At 39.7% G+C, this 17,582-nt stretch overlaps 1 long non-coding RNA gene across 1 annotated transcript in view; it reads left to right on the top strand.

Moving 5' to 3' along the window:
* LOC149918401 (uncharacterized) overlaps positions 1–17,582 on the top strand; it is a 293,570-nt gene that overhangs the window by 275,515 nt on the left and 473 nt on the right. Inside the window, exon 7 of the long non-coding RNA XR_016464997.1 lies at positions 16,511–16,608. This is a non-coding gene — a long non-coding RNA (uncharacterized LOC149918401). The remainder of the gene's footprint in view (positions 1–16,510; positions 16,609–17,582) is intronic.

The raw sequence follows: 17,582 nt of genomic DNA, 5'->3' as shown, positions 1-17,582 counted from the left end.
GGAATACCTTTTCATCCAATGATGGATAGGCAGATAAAGTCATTACCATCAGTAGATACACTTCAAGAAATCATGAAATAGTTTTCCCTTTGGGAAAAGATGGGCCAAGATTGGTACTAGTCTTTCAGGTTTCTGTAATGTAGTAGTCGTGAAGACCCATACATTTAGTATCTGTTTTTTTGAATCTGCTAACTAAATTCTTGAATTAATGAACAGACATTTTAAAAATATGTATTCTTAATTTGGGAATATGAGTCTGCAAAGCACAAACCACGAGCTGTATGGTGTTTATCACCATTGAGTAGGCCTTCTGAAAACAAATCTTGTCATTCTTGAGGAGGTCTCCATTTAACAGCGTTACTTTTGTAGAATATTTTATGCATGCTGCCTGGTGCTTGGAGAAAATTTGGTTGTATTAATTTCTAACCTAAGCAAGTTGCTCAATTCTCCTGAAAAGAAAGCTCGCAGTGCCAGAAGATGACTCCTTTCTTTCTGAGATGCAACTTTCGTAACTTCCTTAGGCTAGTTGATAGGCTCTCTGAACTCACTCCAACAGCTCCACGTCTTTCTTGTTCTGAGGCCCAGGTCTCCAAGTAGTACTCCAGATGGTACCTCAGGAGGGCACAGAAGAAAGGGACAACCACCTCTGTTTCCCTGATGGCCACCTCTCTTTTGATGCAGCCCAGGATACATTTGGACTTCCAGGCTACAAGGACACACATCTGGCTCATGTCCAGCTTTTTGTCCACCACAGCCCCCAGGTCTTTCTCCACAGGGCTAATCTCAATGAGTTCTTCTCCCAGTCTGTACTCATATCTGGGATTTCCCCAGCCCAAAGTTCAACATTTCGCAGTAGACCTTGCTGAATCTCATTAGATTAATGTGGGCCCCCTTTCCAAGCTTGTCTAGGTCCCATTCAGTGGCATCCCTGCCTTCTGTTGTGTCAGCTGCACCGTTCATCTTTGTGTCATCATCAAACTTGCTGAAGGTGCTCTCAATTCCAATATCCAGGTCACTGATGAAGATGTTGAGCAGCACTGACCCCAAGATGGAGACACCACTCATCACCAGCCTCCACCTGGATATAAAGCCATTGACCACAATCCTCTCTTGCTATAACCATCCAACCAATTTCTTATCCACTGCAAAAGTCAGTCAAAACAGTTCAAATCCGTATCTTTACAATTTAGAAATAAGAAGGTGGGATCATATCGAAGGCCTTGCTATGAAGAAGTCCAGATAGATTACTTCAGTTGCTCTTCCTTTGTCTACTGAAGCAGTCATTATACCTTAGAGTATACCTTAGGCTGGCACTTTTTTCCTTGTAAAAATATATTCTTATTTTTGACTTTGTTTATTTTTTTTTAATTTGATTCAGTTGTTTTTGAACAGTGTTTTACTGTGATCATCACAGTAAGCTACTGCTTGATTACAGAACAGTATATAATAATGACTGTAGTCACAAAATACATGATGTATTTTGTACAGTGTAGTAGAATTATGTAGAGTATATAATAATGAAATAGTTTACTGTATACTGATATGATATCTGCATATAATTATATGTTGCCACCAAACGTATTACTATCACAGATTTTGTTTGATATAGATTTCATAAAAATCCTGTTGATTTCTCTATCATTTGGAATTTCGATCTTTGTTCTCCTGTGTAGGTGCTTAAGAATTACAAAGTGTTTAGGTCTTTCACAATAAAGGGATTACATAAATAACAAAAAAAGCTGGGACCCCTAAAATCGAAGAAAACTCAACAAAAATATCTGACAAAGATGTACTGGTAAAATCAGTAAAAATACTTGCAAAGTGTTCAGACTAATGCTGTAGTACTATATTTAAGTACAATATGCTGTTTCACAGGTCGTATTTATATATATTTTTAAACTCCAGTCTCAGTGCAGTAGAACAAACCCTTTGTATCACATGATTTTTCTTAGAGTTCTGCTTGTGCTAGAAGGTGAGGGTTGTCAATTCAGCCATCAGAGTGCAGTGACTCTGTGTGTGATTGTGTGTTCATGAATATGTGTACAGAATAAAGAAAAAAAGCACTGAAATATCTAGTATAATTAAGAAATATCTGTGTATGTCTTGATAGTGATTATCAGCATGGCATTACTATCACACAAGAAAAGAAGTCTGGCAGTCCCTCACAAATTCCTAGGACATTTGCAAAATCTCTCTACATATTTTATTGTAGTCAATATGATATGGAAAATTTAATACAAAGTGTTCTCAGTAGAAGGCAGTGAGAAAGCAAGAATTGACTGGTGTACCCTTCATTCCATTGGTACAGCTTAGAATATACACTTTTATTGTGTGCTAGGATAATTGTATTCTTCTGGTGATAAGTTTGTTGGCGTTTTAGATTACGTGATAGTGTGCTTGTTTTAAAGAGAAAATTCTGAGAAAAATGTGCACAACCTTCTCTGAAGTGAGTCACTGCCTTCACAACTGTAGTCACAAAGTTACATTAGTTTTGACAGGTGAAATCTTGATCCAAGTGAGAGTTCTATCTTTGATCTCAAATGAGATTTCCTATTTGGGTTTAAAGGCAAGGGAAAGAAGTAAATTGTAATTTATTCTTTTTGGTGAATTCTTTACCTGGAACAATGCTTTCAAAATTTTGGAACATTCACATATTTTGTTCAGTCCCTCAGTTCTTCCTGGGAATACAGGCAGTCAGTGAAGCCAGAGGTGTCCAGATCCCCACAGATGAGGGGAAATTTGCCCTTATATGCTCACCATGTAGCTGATTCAAAAATGCCCCTGTACATGTTTATTTTGGACATGACCAGAGGTGAAGTAATTACATATCCACCTGCAATGAGGTGAAGCTTTCATGCTGTCGAACGGAAAACAAATTTCATAGACAGAAGCCTCTGTGTTTATTCCAAACCCTTTTGTGTAGTTCAGCAAATTTATTCTTTTAGCGGAAGACCTTCCTTTGCCAATTCTTTCCATCCATCTCTGGAAACTGTGCAACACTGGTAAATCAACGTAATTATTATTCTATTCCAGAGGACATACCGTGATTTACATTCAAATGCCAACATTTGCTTCCTTCTTGCCCCAGAAAGAGCTGGGAAATGATTTATTAGGATGCAGAAGTGCTGGCACAGATGTTATACAGCCTCAGCATGTCTGCATTGCACAGCATGGCACACTATTCTGGAAGTGTCAGTGCACAGGTAGAGAGAAATGCAGTTGTGTGTGCCAGCAGTGCCCTTCCAGATCCAACTCAGGGCAAACCTTGGCCCCTGCTGCTAGTAAACATATTTGGCATCCATCTATCTAACAGGTCATTTCTGCGTGCTGCATTACGGGGAGGGGATTGTTTGATTCTTGAAATTAGTTGCCTTAACCTTTCCATTTTGGGCAGCTTCTTTTTATGCTTTTATTTATTTTCCTTTTCCCCCTGGCCCTCCACCCACATAGAGGATGCTTGGATCCTGAATGGATCAACAGAATAAAAATATACTTTGCAATGGGAACCATCTTTCTCCTTCTTCAAACAGAGAAGATTGGGAAGATTGTCTTTTGTTTTTAAGTGTTATCAGAGCATGTGAAGTCCTCCAAGTCAACTAAAACTGCATTTCAAATGTTAGCATTTGGGAAGAATAAACTATTGAAAGGTCAGTTTGTGAGTGCTGTTTTCCCTCTAAGAGACTCAACAGAAGTAGCTTAAAGATATTTCATGCTTCATGATGCAGTGAACAGTGGGAGTCCATCTGGTCTAACTGGTGCAGCACTGATACAAGTGTCTTTCTAAGTGTTGCCATTTTATAAACCTTCAATGTCTGAGACTCCAGGGAGACTGATATGAAACCTGCCCCTTTCCCTCATTTTACCCATTCTCTATGAGAAAGCCTGATATGAGTCACTGTTAGGTATTCATTTCAAGCATTTGTCAGATCTGGGAAACCTAAATCACAACTCTGGTTAGTGCTTCAGCTTAAACATGTTACAAAATCATTCTTTAAGAGGGCTCCTTCATGGGATAGGAGTTTTGATTTTACAGTGAACAGTCCCTCAAAGATAGTCTATACCTGTTTGTCTCTGAGCCACCCCGGTCCTGCCACTTCTGAGTGCAGCCTTTCTCTGATGGGAGGCTGAACTCCACAGCTCCAGTATACAGAGCAGAATGAATTTTTGTGGGTGATGAGTAGCACGAAATTATTAGCAAGAGGTAAAAGGCTTGCATCTCACCTGTACCAGACGATACGTGCACAGTTAAAAAGATAAACCTGTTCCTTAGATTTGCTAAAGAATGTAATGGACAAGATTGCAGAGTAACAAAATTGTAGGGGTTGAAAGGGCTCTCTAGAGACCAGTCCCCCTCCTACAGAAGGTCCAACTTGGACACCAGACTGAACATGAGTCAGCAATGTGTCTTTGCTGCTAACAGGCAAGTAGCATTCTGGTTCCATTAGGCAAAGTGCTACCAGCAGGTTGAGAGGTGGCCCTTTCCTTCTATTCAGTGTTGGTGAGGGCAGACCTTGTACTGTGTCCAATTCTGGGTCTCCCATTATATGAGACACAGGGACATACCAGATAGAGTCCAGTGTAGGGCCACCAAGGTGATCAAGAGACTCAAGCATCTCTCCTATGGAGGAGAGGCTGGGAGAGCATGGACTGTTCAGCCTGGAAAAGAGAAGGCTCAGGGCTGGAGGGCTGAGAGGGGTGCTGAATGCAGATCTTATCAACATGTATAACTACCTGAAGGGAGAGCGCAAAGGGGACAAAGAGGACAGAGACAGAGACAGGCTTTTTCCATTGGTACACAGTGCCAGGGCAAAAGGCCATGGACACAAACGGGAATGCAGGAGTTTCTGTCTGACCATCAGGAAACACTTCATTGTGTGGCTGACAGAGCCCTGGAACAGGCTGCCCAGAAAGATTTAGGAGTATCCACTCTGGAGATCTTTAGAAGCCACCTGGACTTGGGCCTGAGAAACCTGCTCTGGGTATCCCTTCTTGAGCTTGGGTTGGACCAAAAGGACCCAGAGGTCCACACTGTGGTTCTGTGATAAGTTAAAGGCAAAATGTTATGCTCTTCTCATTAAGAGAATAAATAAATAAATCAAAGCATAAAAGCAAACACCTGTAACCCTTTGATGTGAGGAACATTGGTATGAACTTGAAGAGATTCATCATCTGTGAGTCATAAAGAAAAAGGACATAGATTTCAGGGGACACACTGTTGGAGAAATTGCTGCTTTAAGGCATTGGGTCCATCCAAAGCTAGACACAGTAGAAAGGAATGTCACATGGCTCACAACCCAAGTCATTTGGTAGAGATACAGAGATAATGTGGAGGAAGAAAGAGAACAGGAAATTATACCTTAGTTGTGGAAACTGTGCCCAGAGTCAAACTTCTGCAATGCAAAGTTTTGTGGCTTTAACTTAGGAAAGAATTTACTCCCATGGGTAGATGAAATTAAATAATGCAACAAAATGAGCAATATGTGGGGCAAATCCTTTCCCTTTTGACTATGCACAATCCCATTGCAGGTGGTAGATTGCGCTCACTTATATCAGGACTAATGTTTTCTTTCTGATGGCTGGATATACTGAACAAAATAGGCTTTAGTGACTCCCTGTAGTTGTAAACAACCTCCCTGTGGGTCCTCTAAAATACCCCAACTCCTTCATTCAGCACTGAGAATCTACAAACACTTAGTTCATAAACAACCCAGGCATTTTAACACACTTTCCTTCTTCTCCCGGGGGGTGTTCTTGGCTTGTGTTCTCTCCCTTTATTACAGCTTTAATCTTACGATGTGAACTGGGACTTGTTTACATTTTTATTTTTAAAGGCTTTTTTTGTGTATGTGTGTGTATGAGTGCAGGCACTAAAGTTCTAAATTGACAGATGCCTTTTTGTAGAACTGAAATGACATATCTAAGTTTTACTGCTCTCTTCCCTGTATTTGCATTTTTAATTACTTGCATCATATTTTATTAGTGTGTTACCTGATGAAGAATTCCAACTAATTAATTTCACCTGGAATTATATGCTGGTATATGAAAAATTATACTTGGCCATTTGTGGAGACCAGCTGTGTATTAGGAATATCTGATCCCCATCTGAAATAAAAAAAAAAAAGAGAAAGAAAGAAAGCATGAGAAAACAGCTGATTGTAAAAGCTAGTTCCTATTTTCTAAGCCCCAAAGATATTATTATTGGCAGATACCCTTTATTACTCACCCTATATACTGTGCATTAACTCAGAAGTTTGTTCGAACTGAGCATCATTCAGTCAGATGACTTTTTCTTCAATCATTTCAGCTTTAGTTTGTAGTAAAGCTAATGTTGTTGAGTTCTACCCGCATGCAAAGATGCATTTGTTTCCATTCCAGCATGACTCACAGATACACAGCTTCATTTCTGTTGTAATTTAATTTTCTAGGTGGAATTAAGAGAGGGGCGATACTGATTACAAATTTAGTTGCATTGTGAAATGCTACCTGTAAGGAAAAAGAAAAGAAGAAAAGAGAATATGAAATGTGACCTGATCCTGCAACACAGCTAAACACACACATACACACACATTCTCTCCCTCTCTCCGTGGATATTTCTGGTTTGATTCTTTGTCTGCACTGACAACAGATGGTGTTTTAATAAAGTCCAGTAGGAATATTACTGTGAGTAAACAATCCAATGCATGCCAATTCCATAATTGCTGGGTACTGATACAGCCTCTTACCTGATGAATCCAAATTGGGAGGAAACCAACTGTGCACACACCTACTGGCAGCAGCCAAATTCGCAGCTGTGGTATGCTCCAGCATTGAGCTTCACCACGGAAGGTAAATTGCAGCTCCAATCATCTTTCTTGGCACCAGGCTTGGGGAACAGCTGCCATCTGGCTTGTCATCAAAGTATGGTCACTGAGTTTCTGGGAGATGAAATGGCTTGCTTTTTTACCTTGACATGCATGTAGATTGCAATCTTCATCTTTACAGGTATCTCTTAAAATAACATTCTTGGCTTTCTGAGCCAGAGATTTACCAAGTGGGATTTTCTTATTTAAGTGATTCCCACGCCTATAGGGACTTGAAGTCTAAACCTGTTATATGCTAATTAAAGATTCACACCCACATGACTTGTCAAAGAGATAAATCTTACTCATTTGTTTTCATCATTAACAGGGAAAAAAATGTAAGGAATATCATGCCTTACATTAGCAGATTTATGTGGAAACGTTTGTTTTTAATAGAAGCAGAGATACAGTTAGAAGCGTTATTCCCACCACTGTTAACACAACCCATGAAAGGCAAAAGAGGGAATTCAAATACTCAGGACTGGCATCCCAGCTAGAAGTGGGTGTATGGACTACTCCCCAGAAGTGACTACCTATTCAGTCCATTACGTGGTCATTATGGATATATTCAGTCGTAAAACACCTTTAAAGACAATGGCAGATTAAAGCACAGGAGAAGCAGGTGAGTTCCCCCTATAGAGAGATTGTAATCTGTGGCAGCATTGAGGTGTTTCATTTCTGTTCATTTCTGGCATATTGTGGAAGACGGGCCCCAGTGCTGCACAACTACACATAGGAATAGCTGTATTTCTACCAATTCTTAGTGTCAAGGGTTTAGTCTGCAAATTCCGTGCAAGACATTTGAATTTTCCTACAGCCCAGACTGGGACATTGATTTAGATCTCAGGTAAATCTCACATAAATTAAAATATCATTTTGAAATCTCCAATAAATGTGAATCTGGGAATTCATTTGGCCTTATCAAAATCCTTTGTGTTGTGGTGAGTAAAGAATACTGGTTTGCATTATTGTGTTAATATATTGTGGTCTTTGAACACGCTTTTATACCAGTGCACCTATAGTTTTGGATAGGAAACTAATAACCTTGGACACTTTTCAGCTTCTATACTATACTTAGTCCTTTGCAGGATCAGGAGTTTTCTTTAGTGAAGATTACCAAGCTTCTAGCCTGACAGCAGAACTATTTTCATCTGGATTTGAAAACTCTATTGAATCCAAAACTAGCAATTGCTGTTCACTTTGCATGTAGGAATTGTTTTCTGAAAGGAAAGGCAAAAACTACTCTTACCTAAAAGCATGCTTTGGAGATACAAAGCATTGCTTCAAAATATTCTGTTTCTGTTTGAGAGCTAACAATAACAGTTACCTGTCCTGTTTTTGAGCTCACAAGATTTGCATGGAGTCTTCTACTCTTTCTCCCAAGCTTTTTCAAGCCAAGCCAGAGAAGGTCAGCATGGATGTAACTTCTATGAGACACAGTATTGATGAAGTGTGCCAAGATACTTTATAGACCCATCTACTAAAATACTTGCATGCTTAATACCTTCCCGGTGATAAGACTATCTGTCAGCTCTGGGCTAGATTACATTTTCATATGCTTTCTGTTGCATGCTGTTCTATCAGCCACTAGGCTGGATAACACTTTTAGTCATTTTAATTCACAGCTGACAATGTATTCCTGAATTTTAAAAAGAGACTTTCTGAATAGGTATAGCTAAATGCTAGAGGAATATCTGCTTTATGCATTGTTCCGACAACGGAAATGTTCTGACGAAACTTACTGAGTTGTTCAGTACCTTAAGGAGAACCCAACACTCACTCGATGGGCAAAAGTTTTGATGAAGCTCTAAGGAATGTTTTCATGGTAGCTGCCTGACATAGCAGTCAGCCTGCACTGTGCCACTGCTGGACAGAAAATGAAGCCATGTGGAAGTGCTTAGCAGCTTTCTGTAAAAATAATAATAATAATAATAATAATAATAAATTGGTTACACAGAAAAAGAAAGCTCTGAGAATGGAAAACTTGGAGATATTTTGATGCTGACCTCTTGGTCAGAGGTTGGTCACACCTATAGATGAGTGACATTTCAACACAGTAGCTGCTTACTCATTCCGATTCTTGGCATCCCATGGCATATCAGTCTTTCTGTGGGAGGGAAACGCTAAAATTCATTCAAAATATTATGGGGCTGTGGGATACAGTAGCCTCAGCTGTAGAGCACAGTAAGATATCTGTGACAGAAGTGCACCTCTCCTTTTCTTACATTTCTGTACCCATAAGTTGGGATCAGGAATTAAGGATCAGATCATGTCAGCTCCAGAAAATACCCTATTGGGGGTAAAATGTGAGAATGATGCATTGTTTGAAAAGCCATGAGAAGAGAGGTTAGACATGTGAAGGCAGCCTATGTTATACACTAACAAAAACTGAATTCAAAAATGTAGTATTTTCTTTTAAATGAAAGCAGAGGTTGTGAAACTGATATTTACTCCAGGACCTGTAGTTCTAAACACTGACTTACAGAAGAATTACCTAAACTGTTTCTAAGCCAAAGCAGAAACAATGAAAAAAAAATCTAAAAATGGATGGGAGCATTAGTCATAAATCTAGCACTTAACTAAGGACTGATCTGTCCCAGTGACGAAAGGTGTTTATCTCATCCATTGGCTAATCTTGAGATCGCCTGGGATGAAAGTTTGTATATTAGGAGTTGTCCATGGCTTTACAGCATTTAGTAAGAGTTTCAGGCTTCTACATAGGATTAAACATTCAAAGCAAACTTCTCTGTACTGTTCCGTAGGGACTTCCTGCCATTGTAGGCAGTTGTAAGTCTCTATTTCTCTTGGTCTTCATGTGAACTCGCAGCAGATTCCTGGCATCTGCAGCTCTCGCAAAAGGGTTAATATTTTTAACACCAGCAAGTTAGCCTTAGTTTTCCATAAGTCAATTCAGTGCTGTCAGATCTCATGACTTTTTTTGTTGGAAAGCCATTTACAAGTATGATTAAATTATTCTCTGGAGCAGAATTGATACCTAAGGTAGATATATATTCCTCTAGAAGAAGCAGAAGATATACTGCCTTACCCTTCAAAGCTCTAACCAACACTTCAGGTTCAGAGGGAAAGAAGGCTGCCCATTTTACTGTTCATTAGAACAACTCTCTGAAAAGACTTCACAGCCTGAATAATAATTTTCTTGGATACAAATACCCTGTTTCTTTTGGTATGGATCCATTTTAGTGGAACAGAGGGCAGCAGTGAGGTAAGGTGACAAGGGAAATCACATGCACAAATATAGGGATATTAGTTTATCTTAATGATGGGCAAAGAGTCTGTCCATTCCTATGACTTCAGTGGAGCTGTGGAAGGGGGATGCATTCAAAAGCACACATACACAAACAGATCCAGCTCTAACTATTTCACAATCTGGAGGCATTTGGATTCACTGTGGTAGGGTGTCCTATGATAGAGATCCATGCCTGGATGGAAATAGAAATCGTCTCAAAGCCCTGACTTGGCCCATCACTGATACCACTTGACTTCCACAGGTCACACAGAATAGAAGTCTATAACTGATAGCAAAGTATATTTTATTTCAACTATTTTCATAGAATCATAGACTCATTAAGGTTGGAAAAGACTCATCAAGTCCAACTGTCAACCGATCACCATCATGCCCATGTCTCTTGGTGCCACATCCACACATTTCTTGATTGTCTCCAGGGACAGTGACTCCACCACTTTCCTTAGCAGCCTCAATGTTGTAATTGTTTTCAGAATAATATATTAAAGCACTAGGCAAAAGCAGTAGAATATGCATCCTTTAGACTTCTCTTTACATATAATGAAATTGTATTTAAGTTCTCCTGTGGGTTACACTTTCTCTGTGGCCGGAAGACCAAGCCATTAAGATATATGTGTTTATCACTGAAAGGATTGCATTCACCTTCACATCTTTAACTGAGGTTTACGAGTGTTCTCATACTCTCATTCTAACGTCCTCTGACAGTGCTATGCTACAGATGGGTATACAAATTTCTTCCTCAGACTGGGAGGAATACGATACTTTTCAGTGAAGCTGTCACTGTCAGAGCTACACAAATACTCCAAAGAGACTCAGAGCAAAATGCTGAAACTATTTTGGAATGAAACAATTTGGAAACTTTTTCTAAGCCTCAAAATACAGGCTATGGGGTAAACAGCTTACCTCATCACTGAACTCGTATCTCAGATAACACTGAGCTTAGCCATCCCCACCCTACTCAAATGCCTACTAAAAGTGTGGAAAATAATAAGCTCAGTAAATCTGAATTTTCATTGCTGGTTTGTTCTACTCTTGTTGATCAGGCCAGTCACAGAAGAGCTGTTGTCATATATTATCTAAAAGAACTTTCACATGCTATTTCTGGCTCAGCTGCAATATTTAGGAATTATCAGGAGCACTTATTGGGAGGGCATTCTCAGAGTTATGCTGCCAAACTTCAGAGGTGTAGCCACAGTCATTTAAATAAGCTTTGCTTGTAGCAACTGGCCACCATTCAATCACTCCTCCTACAAGCCTGTGGTCTGTTGGTAAGGACAGTTTCCATTTCACAGCTAAACTGGGTGTGATTTCAAATGGTAAATTCAGTCTTCAGCCCAGCAAAGCACAAGCTTAATTTTAAGCCCATCTATATTGCTTAAAGGCAACTGGACTATTTGGATGCTAAAACCAAAATATGTGCTCAGTAGTGAAAAGCTCAACAAAACCAATAAACAACTTAATGATGTGCAAGATCAGTTTTCTTTTAAAAACAACAGCAAAAAAAACCCAAAAATACCAAACAAAAACAAAACAAAAAGAAAACAAAAAAGCCCCCAAACAAAAAACAATCACCCCACCAAAACAGCTTCAGACCCAGACTTTTTTTCAAGCCAGCTCAACACCCAGCATGGGTCCTAGATTTTTTCCAAAGAGCTCAGCTCCCATTTATGGTCTTAAATACAGGCCAGATTTTTATAAATGCTCAGAATCTAATGTTTAGAGCTGTTTGGACATCTGGCCACTAATTTCTATGCCAGAGCTAAGCCTTCTAGAAATCTGGTCCCAATTGTAGATGCTTGGCTCTTTCTGAAAATTTCACCCCCATGGAAATTACTTTTATAACAGTATTTTTTTTTCCCCCCCAAAAAGGAAAAGGCATGAGATGTAATTATTTTATGTACAGTGTCCACACTTCAAATATAATTGTTTTCACTTTTTTCTTTTTGCTGTTAGGAGTTATGGGCAAAACAGTATTTTTCCTTCCTCTTCAAAGCGCTTGAGGCCTGTATGCACATGAAAGTACTAAAGAAAGTAAATTTTATTCTGTTGTAAGATATTGCTTCAGGATTGAAACTAATGGAGGAATTGCATATACCAGTTGCATGGAAAAGATATTCAGAACGAATGGGTATCGTAGTAAGACCTGAAATTGTTCAATCGTTTGTAACAGAAAGTCAAGTGTCTTAGAAACAAAAAGCCAACAAAAAAAAAAATTATTTTAGTTGAAATCAATCAAACTATAGAATCTTCTTTTTTTTCCTTGCAAAAAAGTAACAGTCCTGTTAATTTTTATATTTGCCTCTCAGATGCTATGAACCACCCTGCTGTGAACAAAGACCAGTCAAGCTACACAGAGAGAAACATCTTTACTGCTGCCTGCAGTACAGCCTATCACACCGAGGCTACTGATCTCTCAACATAAGCAGAATGCAACTGCCTAACTGCTAGATATAAACATAATAACACCATTTAACCACTACGCACACAAAGTGTGGGGAACTACGCTTAAGTGCCTAAACAACATCACTGAATCCACAACAGATCTTCTAATGGGGAGCTTGCATGGGGATGGCTAAAAGGCCTCATTTTCCAGCTGAAGAGACGTGTAATAAAAATTAAGTAGCATCCTAATCCATCAGTTGCTGTCTCTTACTCTACCTCATTCTTTGCCAGGAAGTCATAAATGCTGGAGGTATGAGGCCAGATCATTGCATGATCAGTTAGATCATGCAGTTCATCTCCTCACCAAGGCATGGCCATTCCCTCAGTACCCCTCCTCCTAGATACCTCCCAGAGCTATTCTAGCCATCTCAGAAGATGCTGATTGCATTGCACCCTGTCAGGGACAGCATCCAAGGCAGAAATATCCCCTCATTCCCCAGAGTCAGCCCAATGATGCCCTGCATGTGGAGCTGCTATCTCCCTTCCCAAAGCTGGAGCACGGAAGCAAGCAGCTGCATTGTCTGTGCAATGGCAGTGTCAGATCTGCTCTGCCAACCTCTGCCTGTGAGATGTCTCTTTTCAGAAATTGATGTAGAAAAGTAACTGGAAAATGGCCCTTCTTCATCTTTCTTTCTCATCTGATGCACCACATCTACCCAACATTACATGTATCAGAATATAGTCAACATATTCATCCACTTATTGAGGAGGAACTAAGTAGATGTCATAAGACTTTGGAAGCCCTCTTAAATGACTTCCCACATCCATATAAATCAGTACCTTGTGAAAAAGAGAATTTCACTTACAGCTTCTTCCAAATCATGAGTTGTAAATTATGGGCTAATGCCAGCTCTTGTCCAGCACTGAAGAAGCCATTTTTTCCTGAACATTCAGACTCATTTTTGTGTTTAAGTACACAGCCAGGATCCAAAGTAGCAATTTGGCAATTAAAATGCACCCTAGGGAGCAAATAGGCAATTAAATCAAAGAGAATGATTAAAAAATAAATAACAATTATCCTAAGTATTAAGGGTATGAGAGGCTGTTCAAGAACCTATATTTACACCACAAAGCTTATTTATAGCCTAAAAGTAGAGTTACTACATGCATACAGAATAGCTCTCATCTTAGTTGGACTGAGCATCACAGAGCCTAAGCCCTCTGGGGCTTCACAGCCTTACGGTGCCAACATCTGAACACTCTTGCTGGGCCCAAAGGTAGATGTACTCCTGGCAGCTCTGACATTACTGCAATGCAGTCATTGTCATTTAGAAATATGTGAAGTCAGGGTTATGAAGGAAAGCCTGCCTTTTGCAAAATGGGATTTGATAAGAAGGTTGCAATCCTTGTGCATGTCTGGGAAACCTGTGCTTTCCCCCCTTTGGAAACTGTTTGAACTTTCTTCCCAGGAGGAACACCATTTCCACCAGCTCATCTTCCCATGCAGAGAAATGAGGCAGTCATCTATATTCAAAAGACAACTTATGGTCCTAATGACAAGTAACTGCTTCTTGTCTCCAAGTAAGAGCTTTAAAAAGCTGCTTAATTCCAGTCTGCACCATTGGCAGCTTCAGTGGCAGAGAAGGATTTTCTCATACGTATGCTCTATGCAGTATTTGTTATGAGCTTGTTTTTGATAACCTCTTTGCCAGTCAGCTCGATGTTGGGATTATTGGGACTGGCTTTTCTGGTCACACTGCTTTTCCTATTTGCTGTCTGTGGAACTTGCCTTTGCAAATTTTGCTCAGGGAAATGGATTTGTTTCAAGCCCCTTTCAAATTCCTGAGGTTTGCTCTGTCTTTCTCTCCTTGCTCCTCCACTCGACTTTCTTTCTGTTTTCTACCAAGTTAACAACTCTTGTACTGGCAACAAGACTAATGCTGTTTTCTTGAAAAGCAAACTTTCTGCAGTTGCCTTTCTCCTACAGAGTGCCTAATTTAGCTCGTGCAAAGATCATAGCACTGAAAGTAAAACATTATAACAATGAAAATAAAAATATCGTGATGGAAAATAGAGTACTTATAAGATATTAAACTTTGAGTGGAAAAATAAATTGTTTAACTGTATAATGGATGATTATATATATTATATATATATATAATATATATCATTATATATTATATATATATATTATTATATATAAAATGCATATGCAGTTTAGGTGACCTATGTAATCATTACAGTTGTTTTTAAAGTTGTCAAAAATTGACTTTATCTTAAACTGAAATATCTGCATAACAACAGAGCAATTCTTTAAGATTGCTACTGTGAAACCAGCGATAATGAAATGTTGGTATGATCAGTATTTCACATACAGAATCGATCACTTAAATAAAATAAATTAAATAAAATAAAAGTGATACTTGCTTGAGCTATCACCTGGAGTCAACTTGAGAAAGTGATAATTTATTCTCATCATCCATCCAGTTTGACTCAAAGCTGTACTACTGGCAGATTACGAGGACAGGATTTTCTTGTTTGGGCTTCACCAGCCTATGTGGCTACTGCTCTTGTGGGAGGAGGACTGCTGGTAGGAATAAGGTGCAGAGATCTGAGAGCTGGCACTGCCAGGAGAGTGGGAAAAACCATACTCCTAAAAACCAACCTTTCTGCTAAATTTGATGGGTTAGAGGAGGATTGCTACGTTATATCCTTGGAAGTATCCTGAAAACTTTTTACGATCAGAGTAAACTTTTGCCTAGCTTTTGGTTTGCCTTCTGAAAGGAACTACCAGTACGGTTAGCTACTTCAAGACAGTTGCCAAGGTCTGGGGCAGTAGGGTAGGCTTGAAAAACTGATAGCAAAACCAACTGCTGGTGGCTTTGAACATGAGGAGATGGAAGGAGGAGATCTTCCAATCTGCTCTGTGGTACCCATCAGGGTGTAGGGAGAGAACCTTCCAGAAACTGCATTTGTTGGAAGGAGAAAAGCATTCCAAGAGTGTGAGTATCACTCTCATACAGCCCCTGTCTAGGGTTTAATAGGATAGACAGACATCTTGTGCAAAATTCTTAACTGGTTCTCATCAAAATGCCATCTTAAATAAATGCTATCTGTATGCGCACAAACAGCAAACACTTGAATGCACTCTCATTTATGAAATTATTTGGCTTTACTTGCCATGGGAAGCCTGGTTTCCGTCACTGCATTTCTTCCCAGAGAAACCAGCCTCTGAATACTACAGTGACACAGTATGCATTCGGCAGGGCAGCGGTCACATCAGATTAGGCTCCGTCACATCACATCAGCTGATGTGACTGACAGAACCCGACGTCTCATGTCACAGCAGGGCACGTCGCTCAGCACCGTGAGTTACAAAGACACACTTTCTAGCAAAGAAAAATAAAGTGAATTGAAATGATGTTGGGTTGAGGAACATTTTTTTAAGGTCTTCCTGGTCAGTACAATCTAATGCTGAACTGTGTTCTGGTTTGTTAGTTTAGAGTAAAATGGTTGAGACTTACTAATATGTTCTACATCATCAGTTACTTTCAATATGAAAAGCTTTATTAAAATTTGAAAAGAGATGAAGAGGCAATAGTTCTCTCAATAAATACTGTGAATATGTACATGAGCTCAGTCTTAGCAGGCTTTAGGCTAACTATATGTCTAAGCTTTATGAAGTTAGATCCCTATATGCAGGTATACAATCGCATAAAAAGCAAATGGACATAAGGAAAATGCCTATCTACGTGCACTGCATTTTATATTTTGAGGGCTCCAGTTCACATTCCTGTGTGTGAAAAAGTCAGTGTTTAGGTTGTATTGTGGTGAAATAACTGCCCTGTGCCCAGGTTAGGCAGCCACGTTCGCAAGCCACAGACATCTACGTTTACTGTCAGCCTGCCCTCAGCAGGTCTTTGAAGAGCCCTCAAATTTGAGACGAGAGCAATTCACTTGGCTTAGAGACAGATGTACTTTCTTAATCCCATTGTTGCTCCTTTTTTTCTTTCTGTTTGTTTAGTGGGTCTGGGAGGAACATCAGACCAGCTTTACCATCCTAACACCTTGTCCTGCCAAAAACTCCAAAACCATTAACTATTGACACATATAACCAAGAAGGTATGTAGTATTCAATATATAAGTATTACTCAGTAATATTGCATTTATAAGTACATTTTACAAGGATACCTGCATATATTTGTACACATTAGCAGTTAATATACATTAACACCTCATGATCTTCAGAGGCTTTACATTGCAGTTGTTTTTCAGTCTACAGATTGCATCTCACATTCTGCCTGAATGCCTCAGACTTTGTTGCTTTACATTTACACGCACCCTTTCCTCATGCCTCATGCATTCTTTTCTCATGGTCCCTTCAGACTTCTTCATCCACTCCCTAAGGACTTTCCCCTTGGCTCTTGAAGATGCAGTCAAAGTCTGAGGGCTCCCTATGCTGAGTCAAGCTGAATTTCCTTGCTGCAAACAGTGGAAGTGGCAGCTGCCATCACTGGGGCAGCTAGCTTATCTTGAAGAGCAAAGGAGAGCACAGCTGGCTTGGCTGAGATGGATTAACTCTCACTCCTGAGAAAATAAGGGGCCCAGACTGCTCCTCTGGAAAGAGGGAACCAGTTTGAAATAGAATATTTGAGCTCAACCTCTTTAAACAGCCATCACACCAAGCTTGTGTGTTCACCAAAGGACCTAATATTTAACCAAAATGTCTTAGTTTAAAACCATTCCCCCTCATCCTTTCACTATCCACCCTTGTAAGCAGTTGTACCCCATCCGTTTATACACTCCCTTCAAATACTGGAAGGCCACAATGCGGTCACCCTGGAGCCTTCTCTTCTTCAAGCTGAACAAGCCCAATTCCCTCAACCTTTCTTCATAATAAAGTGAAGTTTCTGAGGCCAGATTCACACCGCTGAACTAAAAAGTGTGTGCAGTATTCCTTTACACTGGACCTTGACCTCATGTGCTATGGAATTGTCAGCACAGGCTGTGGCATGGCTGGTCAGCTAGCTAGCACTACCAATTAAGTGCTATCCTAGGTAAATCCTAGGTTGTGGAAGGAGTTTTCTGAGAGGCAC

Source organism: Phasianus colchicus, chromosome 3, assembly GCF_987193195.1.
Source record: "Phasianus colchicus chromosome 3, bPhaCol1.hap1.1, whole genome shotgun sequence".
Taxonomy (NCBI): domain Eukaryota; kingdom Metazoa; phylum Chordata; class Aves; order Galliformes; family Phasianidae; genus Phasianus; species Phasianus colchicus.
Note: the sequence above shows the minus strand (reverse complement) of the source record. Positions and strands in the feature narration are given on the sequence as shown.